Source organism: Eubalaena glacialis, chromosome 12, assembly GCF_028564815.1.
Source record: "Eubalaena glacialis isolate mEubGla1 chromosome 12, mEubGla1.1.hap2.+ XY, whole genome shotgun sequence".
In the NCBI taxonomy this organism is placed as follows: Eukaryota; Metazoa; Chordata; class Mammalia; order Artiodactyla; family Balaenidae; genus Eubalaena; species Eubalaena glacialis.
In genome coordinates, this window is record NC_083727.1 from 86,496,031 (window position 1) to 86,509,237 (window position 13,207).

Below are 13,207 nucleotides of genomic sequence, written 5' to 3' on the forward strand. Positions count from 1 at the left end.
GGGTGTTCTGCATCTAGTGAACGGCCTCAGCCAAGGCACGCCCTAGCTAGGCCTCTGGGCCCGTGCCTCTTCAGAAGCCTGCAGTGCTACAGGAAAAACTGTGCTTCAGTTGCAATAGGCAAGCACTCCGCCTTTCTCCGGGAGGCAGGGTGACTTCAGGTACGAGGTCCAGGATGGAAGGCGAAGCCGAGGGTTTCTCTCAGTGCAGCTCAGACTAGGGAAAGAGTGTGACTTCCACGGCATGTTGGACCTTGCTAGAACGGGGCTCGTGATCCTGTGCGAGTGCTGGGTAAATCAAGAAGTCCCAAGAAAGAGTGCAGTGTGTTGCCCATCCCTCGGCAGACACGGAGGGCCTCCGAGGGACCTATGGGCCTCGATGTTGCTCAGTAGGCCCACAGGGGTGTGGAGGTACTCAGTGATCTTGGAACGAAAATGATGCTCACCCGAGGGGCCTAGGAGTTCTCAAATGCTGCCTTCTTTCAAATAAAGCAGAACAGCGACTAAGAGCTCATGGAGAGAGCTGCATGCCTCCCTTCCTGCATGGCTACTCAGGGCCTTACCTCGAGGCAAGGACTCACGTTGAGATTCCCTTTAGCTCTAGAGCATGGCAAGATGAGCCCCACCCCGGCCATGGAAGCACCCTGTGTAGCCAGAGAAAGCTCATTTTCTTCCCAGACCCATGCCTACAGCGGCCAGAGGCCTGACAACAGCAGAGAATTTCAGGGCGCTTCAAGGGAGCGTGAACGGGGCTTTGCAAATGAAAGAGCAAGGCTAGTACCGTCGCGCCCCCATTTCCATGGGCACACGCAGCATACCTCCCTGTGGTTTCTGAGCAGTCAAAAGAGACACAGAGCACACACTTCGTCCTTCCCCGAATCAGCTTCTCGAGGCAGGGTGTTCTGCATGTAGTGAACGGCCTCAACCAAGGCGCGCCCTAGCTAGGCCTCTGGGCCCGTGCCTCTTCAGAAGCCTGCAGTGCTACAGGAAAAACTGTGCTTTAGTGGCAATAGGAACGCAAGCCGACTTTCTCCTGGAGGCAGCGTGACTTCAGGTAGGAGGTCCTGGTTGGAAGGCGAAGCCTAGTGTTTTTTTCAGTGCAGCTCAGAGTAGGGAATGAGTGCGACTTCCACGGCATGTTGGAACCTGCTAGAACCGTGCTCGTGAACCTGTGGTAGTGCTGGGGGAATCAAGCTGTCCCAAGAAAGAGTGTACTGTTTTGCCCCTCACTCGGCATACACAGTGTGAGTCCGAAGGCCTACCGGCCTGGATGTTGTTTAGTAGGGCCGGGGAGCCTGGGGGTACTCCGTGTTCTTGCAGGGCATAGGGTTTCCAGGCGAGGCACCTAGGTGTCCCGAAAAGCGTACTGGCGTTCAAAGGCTGCAGAGGAGCGCCTGCGGCCTCATGGAAACTGCTGCACGCCTCCGCTTCTGCAGAGCAATTCAGGGCCTTACCTCGAGGCAAGTCTTCACGTTGAGTGTCCCGTGAGCGACACCGCATGGTAGGATGCTGACTTTCTCCTTGAGTAGAGAGACTTCAGGTAGGAGGTCCTCTAAGAATTCGAAGCAGAGTGTTTTCTCATGGCAGCTCTAACGGGGGCAATGTCGAAGACTACCAGGGCATGTTGGACTGCCTAGAAATGTGGTTCTGATGCTGTTCGAGTGCTCTAGAAATGTAGCTCTCCTGAAGTAACGTGCAGTGTGTTGCCCATCCCTCGGCAGACACGGAGGGCCTCCGAGGGACCTATGGGCCTCGATGTTGCTCAGTAGGCCCACAGGGGTGTGGAGGTACTCAGTGATCTTGGAACGAAAAGGATGCTCACCCGAGGGGCCTAGGAGTTCTCCAAGGCTACCTTCTTTCAAATAAAGCAGAACAGCGACTAAGAGCTCATGGAGAGAGCTGCATGCCTCCCGTTCTGCATGGCTACTCAGGGCCTTACCTCGAGGCAAGGACTCACGTTGAGATTCCCTTTAGCTCCAGAGCATGGCAAGATGAGCCCCACTCCGGCCATGGAAGCACCCTGTGTAGCCAGAGAAAGCTCATTTTCTTCCCAGACCCATGCCTACAGCGGCCAGAGGCCAGTCAACAGCAGAGCATTTCAGGGAGCTTCAAGGCAGCACGCGTGGAGCTTTGCAAATGGAAAAGCAAGGCTAGTACCATCGCGCCCCCATTTCCATGGGCACACGCAGCATACCTCCCTGTGGTTTCTGAGCAGTCAAAAGAGACACAGAGCACACACTTCGTCCTTCCCCGAATCAGCATCTCGAGGCAGGGTGTTCTGCATCTAGTGAACGGCCTCAGCCAAGGCACGCCCTTGCTAGGCCTCTGGGCCCGTGCCTCTTCAGAAGCCTGCAGTGCTACAGGAAAAACTGTGCTTCAGTTGCAATAGGCAAGCACTCCGCCTTTCTCCGGGAGGCAGGGTGACTTCAGGTACGAGGTCCAGGATGGAAGGCGAAGCCGAGGGTTTCTCTCAGTGCAGCTCAGACTAGGGAAAGAGTGTGACTTCCACGGCATGTTGGACCTTGCTAGAACGGGGCTCGTGATCCTGTGCGAGTGCTGGGTAAATCAAGAAGTCCCAAGAAAGAGTGCAGTGTGTTGCCCATCCCTCGGCAGACACGGAGGGCCTCCGAGGGACCTATGGGCCTCGATGTTGCTCAGTAGGCCCACAGCGGTGTGGAGGTACTCAGTGATCTTGGAACGAAAATGATGCTCACCCGAGGGGCCTAGGAGTTCTCAAATGCTACCTTCTTTCAAATAAAGCAGAACAGCGACTAAGAGCTCATGGAGAGAGCTGCATGCCTCCCGTTCTGCATGGCTACTCAGGGCCTTACCTCGAGGCAAGGACTCACGTTGAGATTCCCTTTAGCTCCAGAGCATGGCAAGATGAGCCCCACCCCGGCCATGGAAGCACCCTGTGTAGCCAGAGAAAGCTCATTTTCTTCCCAGACCCATGCCTACAGCGGCCAGAGGCCTGACAACAGCAGAGCATTTCAGGGCGCTTCAAGGGAGCGTGAACGGGGCTTTGCAAATGAAAAAGCAAGGCTAGTACCGTCGCGCCCCCATTTCCATGGGCACACGCAGCATACCTCCCTGTGGTTTCTGAGCAGTCAAAAGAGACACAGAGCACACACTTCGTCCTTCCCCGAATCAGCTTCTCGAGGCAGGGTGTTCTGCATGTAGTGAACGGCCTCAACCAAGGCGCGCCCTAGCTAGGCCTCTGGGCCCGTGCCTCTTCAGAAGCCTGCAGTGCTACAGGAAAAACTGTGCTTTAGTGGCAATAGGAACGCAAGCCGACTTTCTCCTGGAGGCAGCGTGACTTCAGGTAGGAGGTCCTGGTTGGAAGGCGAAGCCTAGTGTTTTTTTCAGTGCAGCTCAGAGTAGGGAATGAGTGCGACTTCCACGGCATGTTGGAACCTGCTAGAACCGTGCTCGTGAACCTGTGGTAGTGCTGGGGGAATCAAGCTGTCCCAAGAAAGAGTGTACTGTTTTGCCCCTCACTCGGCATACACAGTGTGAGTCCGAAGGCCTACCGGCCTGGATGTTGTTTAGTAGGGCCGGGGAGCCTGGGGGTACTCCGTGTTCTTGCAGGGCATAGGGTTTCCAGGCGAGGCACCTAGGTGTCCCGAAAAGCGTACTGGCGTTCAAAGGCTGCAGAGGAGCGCCTGCGGCCTCATGGAAACTGCTGCACGCCTCCGCTTCTGCAGAGCAATTCAGGGCCTTACCTCGAGGCAAGTCTTCACGTTGAGTGTCCCGTGAGCGACACCGCATGGTAGGATGCTGACTTTCTCCTTGAGTAGAGAGACTTCAGGTACGAGGTCCTCTAAGAATTCGAAGCAGAGTGTTTTCTCATGGCAGCTCAAACGAGGGCAATGTCGAAGACTTCCAGGGCATGTTGGACTGCCTAGAAATGTGGTTCTGATGCTGTTCGAGTGCTCTAGAAATGTAGCTCTCCTGAAGTAACGTGCAGTGTGTTGCCCATCCCTCGGCAGACACGGAGGGCCTCCGAGGGACCTATGGGCCTCGATGTTGCTCAGTAGGCCCACAGGGGTGTGGAGGTACTCAGTGATCTTGGAACGAAAAGGATGCTCACCCGAGGGGCCTAGGAGTTCTCCAAGGCTACCTTCTTTCAAATAAAGCAGAACAGCGACTAAGAGCTCATGGAGAGAGCTGCATGCCTCCCGTTCTGCATGGCTACTCAGGGCCTTACCTCGAGGCAAGGACTCACGTTGAGATTCCCTTTAGCTCCAGAGCATGGCAAGATGAGCCCCACTCCGGCCATGGAAGCACCCTGTGTAGCCAGAGAAAGCTCATTTTCTTCCCAGACCCATGCCTACAGCGGCCAGAGGCCAGTCAACAGCAGAGCATTTCAGGGAGCTTCAAGGCAGCACGCGTGGAGCTTTGCAAATGGAAAAGCAAGGCTAGTACCATCGCGCCCCCATTTCCATGGGCACACGCAGCATACCTCCCTGTGGTTTCTGAGCAGTCAAAAGAGACACAGAGCACACACTTCGTCCTTCCCCGAATCATCATCTCGAGGCAGGGTGTTCTGCATCTAGTGAACGGCCTCAGCCAAGGCACGCCCTTGCTAGGCCTCTGGGCCCGTGCCTCTTCAGAAGCCTGCAGTGCTACAGGAAAAACTGTGCTTCAGTTGCAATAGGCAAGCACTCCGCCTTTCTCCGGGAGGCAGGGTGACTTCAGGTACGAGGTCCAGGATGGAAGGCGAAGCCGAGGGTTTCTCTCAGTGCAGCTCAGACTAGGGAAAGAGTGTGACTTCCACGGCATGTTGGACCTTGCTAGAACGGGGCTCGTGATCCTGTGCGAGTGCTGGGTAAATCAAGAAGTCCCAAGAAAGAGTGCAGTGTGTTGCCCATCCCTCGGCAGACACGGAGGGCCTCCGAGGGACCTATGGGCCTCGATGTTGCTCAGTAGGCCCACAGCGGTGTGGAGGTACTCAGTGATCTTGGAACGAAAATGATGCTCACCCGAGGGGCCTAGGAGTTCTCAAATGCTACCTTCTTTCAAATAAAGCAGAACAGCGACTAAGAGCTCATGGAGAGAGCTGCATGCCTCCCGTTCTGCATGGCTACTCAGGGCCTTACCTCGAGGCAAGGACTCACGTTGAGATTCCCTTTAGCTCCAGAGCATGGCAAGATGAGCCCCACCCCGGCCATGGAAGCACCCTGTGTAGCCAGAGAAAGCTCATTTTCTTCCCAGACCCATGCCTACAGCGGCCAGAGGCCTGACAACAGCAGAGCATTTCAGGGCGCTTCAAGGGAGCGTGAACGGGGCTTTGCAAATGAAAAAGCAAGGCTAGTACCGTCGCGCCCCCATTTCCATGGGCACACGCAGCATACCTCCCTGTGGTTTCTGAGCAGTCAAAAGAGACACAGAGCACACACTTCGTCCTTCCCCGAATCAGCTTCTCGAGGCAGGGTGTTCTGCATGTAGTGAACGGCCTCAACCAAGGCGCGCCCTAGCTAGGCCTCTGGGCCCGTGCCTCTTCAGAAGCCTGCAGTGCTACAGGAAAAACTGTGCTTTAGTGGCAATAGGAACGCAAGCCGACTTTCTCCTGGAGGCAGCGTGACTTCAGGTAGGAGGTCCTGGTTGGAAGGCGAAGCCTAGTGTTTTTTTCAGTGCAGCTCAGAGTAGGGAATGAGTGCGACTTCCACGGCATGTTGGAACCTGCTAGAACCGTGCTCGTGAACCTGTGGTAGTGCTGGGGGAATCAAGCTGTCCCAAGAAAGAGTGTACTGTTTTGCCCCTCACTCGGCATACACAGTGTGAGTCCGAAGGCCTACCGGCCTGGATGTTGTTTAGTAGGGCCAGGGGAGCCTGGGGATACTCCGTGTTCTTGCAGGGCATAGGGTTTCCAGGCGAGGCACCTAGGTGTCCCGAAAAGCGTACTGGCGTTCAAAGGCTGCAGAGGAGCGCCTGCGGCCTCATGGAAACTGCTGCACGCCTCCGCTTCTGCAGAGCAATTCAGGGCCTTACCTCGAGGCAAGTCTTCACGTTGAGTGTCCCGTGAGCGACACCGCATGGTAGGATGCTGACTTTCTCCTTGAGTAGAGAGACTTCAGGTAGGAGGTCCTCTAAGAATTCGAAGCAGAGTGTTTTCTCATGGCAGCTCTAACGGGGGCAATGTCGAAGACTACCAGGGCATGTTGGACTGCCTAGAAATGTGGTTCTGATGCTGTTCGAGTGCTCTAGAAATGTAGCTCTCCTGAAGTAACGTGCAGTGTGTTGCCCATCCCTCGGCAGACACGGAGGGCCTCCGAGGGACCTATGGGCCTCGATGTTGCTCAGTAGGCCCACAGGGGTGTGGAGGTACTCAGTGATCTTGGAACGAAAAGGATGCTCACCCGAGGGGCCTAGGAGTTCTCCAAGGCTACCTTCTTTCAAATAAAGCAGAACAGCGACTAAGAGCTCATGGAGAGAGCTGCATGCCTCCCGTTCTGCATGGCTACTCAGGGCCTTACCTCGAGGCAAGGACTCACGTTGAGATTCCCTTTAGCTCCAGAGCATGGCAAGATGAGCCCCACTCCGGCCATGGAAGCACCCTGTGTAGCCAGAGAAAGCTCATTTTCTTCCCAGACCCATGCCTACAGCGGCCAGAGGCCAGTCAACAGCAGAGCATTTCAGGGAGCTTCAAGGCAGCACGCGTGGAGCTTTGCAAATGGAAAAGCAAGGCTAGTACCATCGCGCCCCCATTTCCATGGGCACACGCAGCATACCTCCCTGTGGTTTCTGAGCAGTCAAAAGAGACACAGAGCACACACTTCGTCCTTCCCCGAATCAGCATCTCGAGGCAGGGTGTTCTGCATCTAGTGAACGGCCTCAGCCAAGGCACGCCCTTGCTAGGCCTCTGGGCCCGTGCCTCTTCAGAAGCCTGCAGTGCTACAGGAAAAACTGTGCTTCAGTTGCAATAGGCAAGCACTCCGCCTTTCTCCGGGAGGCAGGGTGACTTCAGGTACGAGGTCCAGGATGGAAGGCGAAGCCGAGGGTTTCTCTCAGTGCAGCTCAGACTAGGGAAAGAGTGTGACTTCCACGGCATGTTGGACCTTGCTAGAACGGGGCTCGTGATCCTGTGCGAGTGCTGGGTAAATCAAGAAGTCCCAAGAAAGAGTGCAGTGTGTTGCCCATCCCTCGGCAGACACGGAGGGCCTCCGAGGGACCTATGGGCCTCGATGTTGCTCAGTAGGCCCACAGCGGTGTGGAGGTACTCAGTGATCTTGGAACGAAAATGATGCTCACCCGAGGGGCCTAGGAGTTCTCAAATGCTACCTTCTTTCAAATAAAGCAGAACAGCGACTAAGAGCTCATGGAGAGAGCTGCATGCCTCCCGTTCTGCATGGCTACTCAGGGCCTTACCTCGAGGCAAGGACTCACGTTGAGATTCCCTTTAGCTCCAGAGCATGGCAAGATGAGCCCCACCCCGGCCATGGAAGCACCCTGTGTAGCCAGAGAAAGCTCATTTTCTTCCCAGACCCATGCCTACAGCGGCCAGAGGCCTGACAACAGCAGAGCATTTCAGGGCGCTTCAAGGGAGCGTGAACGGGGCTTTGCAAATGAAAAAGCAAGGCTAGTACCGTCGCGCCCCCATTTCCATGGGCACACGCAGCATACCTCCCTGTGGTTTCTGAGCAGTCAAAAGAGACACAGAGCACACACTTCGTCCTTCCCCGAATCAGCTTCTCGAGGCAGGGTGTTCTGCATGTAGTGAACGGCCTCAACCAAGGCGCGCCCTAGCTAGGCCTCTGGGCCCGTGCCTCTTCAGAAGCCTGCAGTGCTACAGGAAAAACTGTGCTTTAGTGGCAATAGGAACGCAAGCCGACTTTCTCCTGGAGGCAGCGTGACTTCAGGTAGGAGGTCCTGGTTGGAAGGCGAAGCCTAGTGTTTTTTTCAGTGCAGCTCAGAGTAGGGAATGAGTGCGACTTCCACGGCATGTTGGAACCTGCTAGAACCGTGCTCGTGAACCTGTGGTAGTGCTGGGGGAATCAAGCTGTCCCAAGAAAGAGTGTACTGTTTTGCCCCTCACTCGGCATACACAGTGTGAGTCCGAAGGCCTACCGGCCTGGATGTTGTTTAGTAGGGCCGGGGAGCCTGGGGGTACTCCGTGTTCTTGCAGGGCATAGGGTTTCCAGGCGAGGCACCTAGGTGTCCCGAAAAGCGTACTGGCGTTCAAAGGCTGCAGAGGAGCGCCTGCGGCCTCATGGAAACTGCTGCACGCCTCCGCTTCTGCAGAGCAATTCAGGGCCTTACCTCGAGGCAAGTCTTCACGTTGAGTGTCCCGTGAGCGACACCGCATGGTAGGATGCTGACTTTCTCCTTGAGTAGAGAGACTTCAGGTAGGAGGTCCTCTAAGAATTCGAAGCAGAGTGTTTTCTCATGGCAGCTCAAACGAGGGCAATGTCGAAGACTTCCAGGGCATGTTGGACTGCCTAGAAATGTGGTTCTGATGCTGTTCGAGTGCTCTAGAAATGTAGCTCTCCTGAAGTAATGTGCAGTGTGTTGCCCATCCCTCGGCAGACACGGAGGGCCTCCGAGGGACCTATGGGCCTCGATGTTGCTCAGTAGGCCCACAGGGGTGTGGAGGTACTCAGTGATCTTGGAACGAAAAGGATGCTCACCCGAGGGGCCTAGGAGTTCTCCAAGGCTACCTTCTTTCAAATAAAGCAGAACAGCGACTAAGAGCTCATGGAGAGAGCTGCATGCCTCCCGTTCTGCATGGCTACTCAGGGCCTTACCTCGAGGCAAGGACTCACGTTGAGATTCCCTTTAGCTCCAGAGCATGGCAAGATGAGCCCCACTCCGGCCATGGAAGCACCCTGTGTAGCCAGAGAAAGCTCATTTTCTTCCCAGACCCATGCCTACAGCGGCCAGAGGCCAGTCAACAGCAGAGCATTTCAGGGAGCTTCAAGGCAGCACGCGTGGAGCTTTGCAAATGGAAAAGCAAGGCTAGTACCATCGCGCCCCCATTTCCATGGGCACACGCAGCATACCTCCCTGTGGTTTCTGAGCAGTCAAAAGAGACACAGAGCACACACTTCGTCCTTCCCCGAATCATCATCTCGAGGCAGGGTGTTCTGCATCTAGTGAACGGCCTCAGCCAAGGCACGCCCTTGCTAGGCCTCTGGGCCCGTGCCTCTTCAGAAGCCTGCAGTGCTACAGGAAAAACTGTGCTTCAGTTGCAATAGGCAAGCACTCCGCCTTTCTCCGGGAGGCAGGGTGACTTCAGGTACGAGGTCCAGGATGGAAGGCGAAGCCGAGGGTTTCTCTCAGTGCAGCTCAGACTAGGGAAAGAGTGTGACTTCCACGGCATGTTGGACCTTGCTAGAACGGGGCTCGTGATCCTGTGCGAGTGCTGGGTAAATCAAGAAGTCCCAAGAAAGAGTGCAGTGTGTTGCCCATCCCTCGGCAGACACGGAGGGCCTCCGAGGGACCTATGGGCCTCGATGTTGCTCAGTAGGCCCACAGCGGTGTGGAGGTACTCAGTGATCTTGGAACGAAAATGATGCTCACCCGAGGGGCCTAGGAGTTCTCAAATGCTACCTTCTTTCAAATAAAGCAGAACAGCGACTAAGAGCTCATGGAGAGAGCTGCATGCCTCCCGTTCTGCATGGCTACTCAGGGCCTTACCTCGAGGCAAGGACTCACGTTGAGATTCCCTTTAGCTCCAGAGCATGGCAAGATGAGCCCCACCCCGGCCATGGAAGCACCCTGTGTAGCCAGAGAAAGCTCATTTTCTTCCCAGACCCATGCCTACAGCGGCCAGAGGCCTGACAACAGCAGAGCATTTCAGGGCGCTTCAAGGGAGCGTGAACGGGGCTTTGCAAATGAAAAAGCAAGGCTAGTACCGTCGCGCCCCCATTTCCATGGGCACACGCAGCATACCTCCCTGTGGTTTCTGAGCAGTCAAAAGAGACACAGAGCACACACTTCGTCCTTCCCCGAATCAGCTTCTCGAGGCAGGGTGTTCTGCATGTAGTGAACGGCCTCAACCAAGGCGCGCCCTAGCTAGGCCTCTGGGCCCGTGCCTCTTCAGAAGCCTGCAGTGCTACAGGAAAAACTGTGCTTTAGTGGCAATAGGAACGCAAGCCGACTTTCTCCTGGAGGCAGCGTGACTTCAGGTAGGAGGTCCTGGTTGGAAGGCGAAGCCTAGTGTTTTTTTCAGTGCAGCTCAGAGTAGGGAATGAGTGCGACTTCCACGGCATGTTGGAACCTGCTAGAACCGTGCTCGTGAACCTGTGGTAGTGCTGGGGGAATCAAGCTGTCCCAAGAAAGAGTGTACTGTTTTGTCCCTCACTCGGCATACACAGTGTGAGTCCGAAGGCCTACCGGCCTGGATGTTGTTTAGTAGGGCCAGGGGAGCCTGGGGATACTCCGTGTTCTTGCAGGGCATAGGGTTTCCAGGCGAGGCACCTAGGTGTCCCGAAAAGCGTACTGGCGTTCAAAGGCTGCAGAGGAGCGCCTGCGGCCTCATGGAAACTGCTGCACGCCTCCGCTTCTGCAGAGCAATTCAGGGCCTTACCTCGAGGCAAGTCTTCACGTTGAGTGTCCCGTGAGCGACACCGCATGGTAGGATGCTGACTTTCTCCTTGAGTAGAGAGACTTCAGGTACGAGGTCCTCTAAGAATTCGAAGCAGAGTGTTTTCTCATGGCAGCTCTAACGGGGGCAATGTCGAAGACTACCAGGGCATGTTGGACTGCCTAGAAATGTGGTTCTGATGCTGTTCGAGTGCTCTAGAAATGTAGCTCTCCTGAAGTAACGTGCAGTGTGTTGCCCATCCCTCGGCAGACACGGAGGGCCTCCGAGGGACCTATGGGCCTCGATGTTGCTCAGTAGGCCCACAGGGGTGTGGAGGTACTCAGTGATCTTGGAACGAAAAGGATGCTCACCCGAGGGGCCTAGGAGTTCTCCAAGGCTACCTTCTTTCAAATAAAGCAGAACAGCGACTAAGAGCTCATGGAGAGAGCTGCATGCCTCCCGTTCTGCATGGCTACTCAGGGCCTTACCTCGAGGCAAGGACTCACGTTGAGATTCCCTTTAGCTCCAGAGCATGGCAAGATGAGCCCCACTCCGGCCATGGAAGCACCCTGTGTAGCCAGAGAAAGCTCATTTTCTTCCCAGACCCATGCCTACAGCGGCCAGAGGCCAGTCAACAGCAGAGCATTTCAGGGAGCTTCAAGGCAGCACGCGTGGAGCTTTGCAAATGGAAAAACAAGGCTAGTACCATCGCGCCCCCATTTCCATGGGCACACGCAGCATACCTCCCTGTGGTTTCTGACAAGTCAAAAGAGACACAGAGCACACACTGGTTCCTTCCCCGAATCAACTTCTCGAGGCAGGGTGTTCTGCATCTAGTGAACGGCCTCAGCCAAGGCACGCCCTAGCTAGGCCTCTGGGCCCGTGCCTCTTCAGAAGCCTGCAGTGCTACAGGAAAAACTGTGCTTCAGTTGCAATAGGCAAGCACTCCGCCTTTCTCCGGGAGGCAGGGTGACTTCAGGTACGAGGTCCAGGATGGAAGGCGAAGCCGAGGGTTTCTCTCAGTGCAGCTCAGACTAGGGAAAGAGTGTGACTTCCACGGCATGTTGGACCTTGCTAGAACGGGGCTCGTGATCCTGTGCGAGTGCTGGGTAAATCAAGAAGTCCCAAGAAAGAGTGCAGTGTGTTGCCCATCCCTCGGCAGACACGGAGGGCCTCCGAGGGACCTATGGGCCTCGATGTTGCTCAGTAGGCCCACAGGGGTGTGGAGGTACTCAGTGATCTTGGAACGAAAATGATGCTCACCCGAGGGGCCTAGGAGTTCTCAAATGCTGCCTTCTTTCAAATAAAGCAGAACAGCGACTAAGAGCTCATGGAGAGAGCTGCATGCCTCCCTTCCTGCATGGCTACTCAGGGCCTTACCTCGAGGCAAGGACTCACGTTGAGATTCCCTTTAGCTCTAGAGCATGGCAAGATGAGCCCCACCCCGGCCATGGAAGCACCCTGTGTAGCCAGAGAAAGCTCATTTTCTTCCCAGACCCATGCCTACAGCGGCCAGAGGCCTGACAACAGCAGAGAATTTCAGGGCGCTTCAAGGGAGCGTGAACGGGGCTTTGCAAATGAAAGAGCAAGGCTAGTACCGTCGCGCCCCCATTTCCATGGGCACACGCAGCATACCTCCCTGTGGTTTCTGAGCAGTCAAAAGAGACACAGAGCACACACTTCGTCCTTCCCCGAATCAGCTTCTCGAGGCAGGGTGTTCTGCATGTAGTGAACGGCCTCAACCAAGGCGCGCCCTAGCTAGGCCTCTGGGCCCGTGCCTCTTCAGAAGCCTGCAGTGCTACAGGAAAAACTGTGCTTTAGTGGCAATAGGAACGCAAGCCGACTTTCTCCTGGAGGCAGCGTGACTTCAGGTAGGAGGTCCTGGTTGGAAGGCGAAGCCTAGTGTTTTTTTCAGTGCAGCTCAGAGTAGGGAATGAGTGCGACTTCCACGGCATGTTGGAACCTGCTAGAACCGTGCTCGTGAACCTGTGGTAGTGCTGGGGGAATCAAGCTGTCCCAAGAAAGAGTGTACTGTTTTGCCCCTCACTCGGCATACACAGTGTGAGTCCGAAGGCCTACCGGCCTGGATGTTGTTTAGTAGGGCCGGGGAGCCTGGGGGTACTCCGTGTTCTTGCAGGGCATAGGGTTTCCAGGCGAGGCACCTAGGTGTCCCGAAAAGCGTACTGGCGTTCAAAGGCTGCAGAGGAGCGCCTGCGGCCTCATGGAAACTGCTGCACGCCTCCGCTTCTGCAGAGCAATTCAGGGCCTTACCTCGAGGCAAGTCTTCACGTTGAGTGTCCCGTGAGCGACACCGCATGGTAGGATGCTGACTTTCTCCTTGAGTAGAGAGACTTCAGGTAGGAGGTCCTCTAAGAATTCGAAGCAGAGTGTTTTCTCATGGCAGCTCTAACGGGGGCAATGTCGAAGACTACCAGGGCATGTTGGACTGCCTAGAAATGTGGTTCTGATGCTGTTCGAGTGCTCTAGAAATGTAGCTCTCCTGAAGTAACGTGCAGTGTGTTGCCCATCCCTCGGCAGACACGGAGGGCCTCCGAGGGACCTATGGGCCTCGATGTTGCTCAGTAGGCCCACAGGGGTGTGGAGGTACTCAGTGATCTTGGAACGAAAAGGATGCTCACCCGAGGGGCCTAGGAGTTCTCCAAGGCTACCTTCTTTCAAATAAAG